Source organism: Suricata suricatta, chromosome 16 (genome assembly GCF_006229205.1).
Source record: "Suricata suricatta isolate VVHF042 chromosome 16, meerkat_22Aug2017_6uvM2_HiC, whole genome shotgun sequence".
Classification (NCBI taxonomy): Eukaryota; Metazoa; Chordata; class Mammalia; order Carnivora; family Herpestidae; genus Suricata; species Suricata suricatta.
Window position 1 is genome coordinate 19,720,337 of NC_043715.1, and position 5,248 is coordinate 19,725,584.

Sequence of the window (5,248 nt, forward strand, 5' to 3'; positions counted from 1 at the left end):
TCGATCCACTTTGCTACAAATGACCAGATTTCATTTTTTCTCATTGCCATGTAATACTCCATTGTATATATAGACCACATCTTCTTGATCCATTCATCAGGTGATGGACATTTAGGCTCTTTCCATGATTTGGCTATTGTTGACAGTGCTGCTATGAACATTGGGGTACATGTGCCCCTATGCATCAGCACTTCTGTATCCCTTGGGTAAATCCCTAGCAGTGCCATTGACATTTTAAAATGACTTCCATAAGTACTATGGCTGAAATAAAAAAATAAATAAGTACACTGGGTGATAAATCATTATATGACCCCAAATAAAACACCTAATGCACAAGAGACTTTTCCTTTCAATAAATCTGGATCTCAACATAAATGAGAGTCACTTTAGTTCATAATGACACTGGGGTTATAGGCTATTGTGGGAAATAGAACAGCACAGAAACTTGGTTGCTGAGCCTGTCATCTGTCTCTGATGAATGGGGTGGGGGTGGGGGGATCATGGGGAAATTTCCATTAATACTCAAGAGGGCAAATAACATCAATCATATCTGGCCCCCAAAGGAAATATTCAAATATAACAATTTCCAGGTAAAAAATACTTGAATTTGGTAAAACAACAATAAACTTTTAAAATAACATGATATTTTCCTAGAGTGGCTGTAGCCAGGATTTCAGAGTCAATTCTCTCACTGCTGGATATAGAAAAATCCAACAGAATCAAATTAACTTTATTTTTAATCAAGATGAAATAAAGCTGCAGGAATTTAGGGGCTGACTCAGTCAAAGGAAAGTTTCTTGAGGTGATGGCTGACTGAGGAATTAAAATGTTGCTGATAAGAAAATCAGCGTCTTTTATTTATGAAAAACTCACCTCTTCCCTCAGGACTCATGCTGCATCTGATTTGCAGTTATAAACTGGAAAATATATAGGGACTTTCTAACTGAAAACTGTATGCATATACGAAGTAGCTACACTGATGTTGGTAGTAAAGTAAACGATGCAGTGGCAAGGAAACTACCAGTGACAATGGCAGCAGTGGTAGTGATATTAGTAACAGTAATGACGGCAGTGATGGTAAAAGCAGAGGCTACCTTCCAGTACGCCTCCCCCATTGTATAGCATTAGGAAAATTAGGTGAGAACAGAGGGCTTACATATAGTCTTACACTAAGTAAACAGAATACCCAGGAACAGAATTCAAATTTTGCAATTCTCAGTCTATAAAATAGAATATAAATCTAGGATTCTCAAAGCCGATGAAGAGGTAGAAAATCTGGAGCTCGTGGCAATCTTTGTGGAACACTGAGACACATTACATAGCTATGTCCTCACATCAACTAAGAATATTCCCAGCCAGAAGCCACAGTTTGTGCTCTTTGACTACAATGCATTCATTAAAGGTGGTGGGGGATGGAGCAAGGGGCGGAAGCTGCTAAGGTAATCCTAATTGTTTTTTAATAGTAAAAAAAAATCTTTTTAACGTTTTATTTATTTTTGAGAGAGAGAGACACACACACAGTGTGAGCACTGGAGAGTCAGAGAGAGAGAGAGGGAGACACAGAATCAGAAGACAGGCTCCAGGTTCTGAGCTAGCTGTCAGCACAGAGCCTGATGCAGGCCGGAACCCACAAACTGGAAGATCATGACCTGAGCCAAAGTCAGAAGCTCAACTGACTGAGACACCCAGGTGCCTCTAAGGTAACCCTAATTAACATTTTATGAATCTTTACATTACTATTTGTTTCTTGATGGGTATTTATTTGGATATTTTCTAAGGAGGCCACAAGAAAATGAATGTGGAATATTTAAACAAGACTATCTTGAGAGGTTGCACTTGGAAGGGTTATTGAAGTTTCATTAGAATCTCATGTGTCCATATATGTTTCCAATGGGTGATATATTTTCAGCTTGGATCTAATATCAAAATCATTTTTTACGGTAAAGTTTTGGAGCTATTGCTGAAAGAAGCATCCAGATAACAGAGAATCCAGAGTTCTCATATGTGAGAAAGAAATCCTTAAGACTGAAACAAGGGAGGACAGATGTCTCCCAAGGTGACGGTGGCAGCAGTGTCATCTACTGAGCATGGTAGAGGGAAGCAAAGATTAGTCAGCAATGTAACAAGTAATTCGTCAACAGTAAATTGACAAATAGGTGCTTAAAACAAGCCTTTAAACAGGGCTTAAAGATAAAGGCTGACTGAAGAAGTTAACTAACACGGATTAGGATCTACATAGAATATGCAATACAGAAAGGAATCCTCACAAGATGGACAATGTAAGGAGTTCAGTCTTTAGACTTCTATTTTAAGCAATTCCATGATAAAAGTAGATTAGAAAACAGTATTAGAAACCCCCAGGATGCCGTCTACAGATGTTGTGTATAATTTTGCCTCAGTTATCAGTGTGTTTTTCAGTCCCTGGTCCTATGGTTCCAGCATTCTCTGCTAATCCTGTCATAGAGATGACGTCTTGAATGGGAGAAATCTCCCAGAGGTTATCATCGACAGGGAGTTAGGCTAAGGGGACATCAACTGACTATCAAAAGCAAGATCCATGTGTGCAGACTGGTAGACTCCACACTGGCAAAATGTTCAGCAGCTCCTCCCTAAATGCACAGCAACACAATGATACCATACTGCCAGGAGATGGGCAATGGCAGATGCAAACATTTAAGTTAAAAAAATTAAGAAAGATAAAAGAAAGGGAACAACAAAAAATAGAAAACTGTTACTTTCCTCTGTAAATTTTACAAAAAAAAATAATTATTACTATTTATTAGCTCTCAGATCACAGGACCTGAGAGAATTATGCAACGAGATCTTTTGGAGACAACTATCTAGATTATAAAAGCACTTTTTCTTGTCCCTTAAGCTACAGGCTCCTCTCTCCCCTCTCCGTTGCTCCACCTACATTCCCCTCCCTTTTTTCACCTTCCACTCCATAACCCACTCCCTTATAGCTTGGTTATCTATCTCACCTGATCACCTTGGCCCATGCCTGCAACACCCCCTTTCCCCCAAGAACCAGACCTCCCTAGACCAAGTTTGCGGTCATGCTTTTGAAAAAAAGCACTAGGGTACCTATGATCTTTAATGATAACTTCTACATTCAAGTATTTGAATAAAGATTTCCTTTGCAGCCTTGCCAAAAGAGGAAAGGTCCCTTTGAGCCTTGTTTTAACGGGAAGGGCAGACAGAAAGAGGAGAGGGTCTGCCATTGTAAAGTACACGGGGGATTGCCTACAAAGATGATCAGTGGCCTTTAGAGCAGACAAATAATGATATCTGGAGCAAACTTGGTACCGTAATTTCGCCCCAGGCTCTGCAGGAGCCTGCAGAAGAAGCCTCGTGCTCAGAGCTAACTCCGCCATTTGGCCTCGGGAAAAGTTTCCCGGCCAAGTTTAAACCCCTGGAGACTAGGAGGGTATAATTTAAGCACTAATATAAGCTAAGAGGGAGAGCAACAATACTAGGGCTCCCATAATGGAAAGATCATTATTTTTAGGTTTGTATAGAAAGCAGAGCTGGCAGCTGTGAGGGAAAATGCACTCTTTGAAAAGAACCTACCATTGTTACATTTAAGCTGTTGGGATACAGCTTTTGACTCAGAGGCAATCGTCACATGCTCAGAATTACCCCACGAACAATCACAGGCTTAACAATTCTGAAAGTAGCAATATACAAAGAAAGGTGAGGGGGCAGGACTGAGAAGTGTTTTATGACCCATTAGTCCTTTTGTCTCCTAAGGAATTTGCTGCCATACTAAGAGCTGATGCCACCTTTGAAAGAAATTTACTTTTTTGCTCATAAATACTTACGTGACTTTCTTTAGGCAGGATAACAGAGAGGTTAAGTACTTGGTCAAACAGACATCATTTAAAATATTAGATCTACTATTTACAACTGTGTGGCCATGGGTAAGTTACTAACTTCTCTCAGTTTCCAGTTATTTATCTAACAGATAATAAATGGAGATAATAATAGCATCTGTCTCAGAGAGACGATGCATAATGTTTCAGTAATTCCACACATATTTATTGGCAGCTACTCTAAGTCTGGCAATGTGTCAGGTGCTAGGGCTACAACAGAGAATAAGACAGACATAAGATCCCTGCCCTGTTAGAACCTTACAATCTAGTAAATCGGAAGAGAAAATAATGTATGTCACTGAGCACTGTGCCAGCCGACAAGCAGATACTTACATACATGGTAACCTTTATTCAGTGGTAACACCTCACTGCTAAGACCATTGTATGTTGGGGCTAGGCTGGCCAGAACTTGATCCCAGTGCTACTCCGTAAGAATGATCTGGCTGGGGGTAAGCCATGTAAAGTCTTGCAGTTTGTTTCCTTGTCTGCAAGTCAGGGGCAATATCCACCTGCCAGGGTTGGTGTAAAAATGAAATGAGTTAACTCATAACTTCTGGCATCGAGGAGAAGTTTGTGAATCAGAAACCTATCAGGCTGAGATACTGACAAATTGATAATGGCCAGCCAGTACAACAGCTGGCTCTTTCCTGCCACAGTCCTCCCAAGTTACCCTTTATTAACACCTGCCATATTCCAGGTATCACAGTGTGGGCTGTGCGGGAGGCAGAAGTGAACAGCACAGCTCCCCAGCTGGGGGACAGGGGCGAGGCAGTCTCATGAGGAAGATGGAGGGATACGCAGCTAACTCGGAGACTGGGAGGTTCAGTGGGTACTGCAGCACAGAAATGAGTGAAGGACTGCTGGGGGCACTGAGATGCAATCAGGTCTGATACCTGGTCTGAAATCAGGTAACCAGATCCACAGAGCAGTGAGTACACGGTAAGTGTAACGCTTTGTCATTCTGCAACCATGGACACCTCCTTGGGGGACGCTTATTGCCACATATGTGTTCCACACTAAACAGGGGGAGGAGACCAGAAAAATGGCATCCATGGAGAATCCACTAGGGTCCAGGCACTGGACCAGGTGTATTAAGCATCTCCCTTGATCCTTCCAAGAACTCTGTGAGGGAGATGCTTCTGTGCTACATTTTTTTTCTTTTTTTTTTAATTAATTAATTAATTTTTTTACACAATTTATTTTTTTAACATATGCAATTATTTTCCATCATTTACAATACAGTAGTTACAATGATACTCCAAACAGAAAAGCAAAGTAAAAAATCAACCCCCCCCACTTCTATTTCATGTAATTAGACTTATACAGAAATTAGAAGGTTAAGTAACAACTAGTTAATCACCTAATTTCACAGCTAT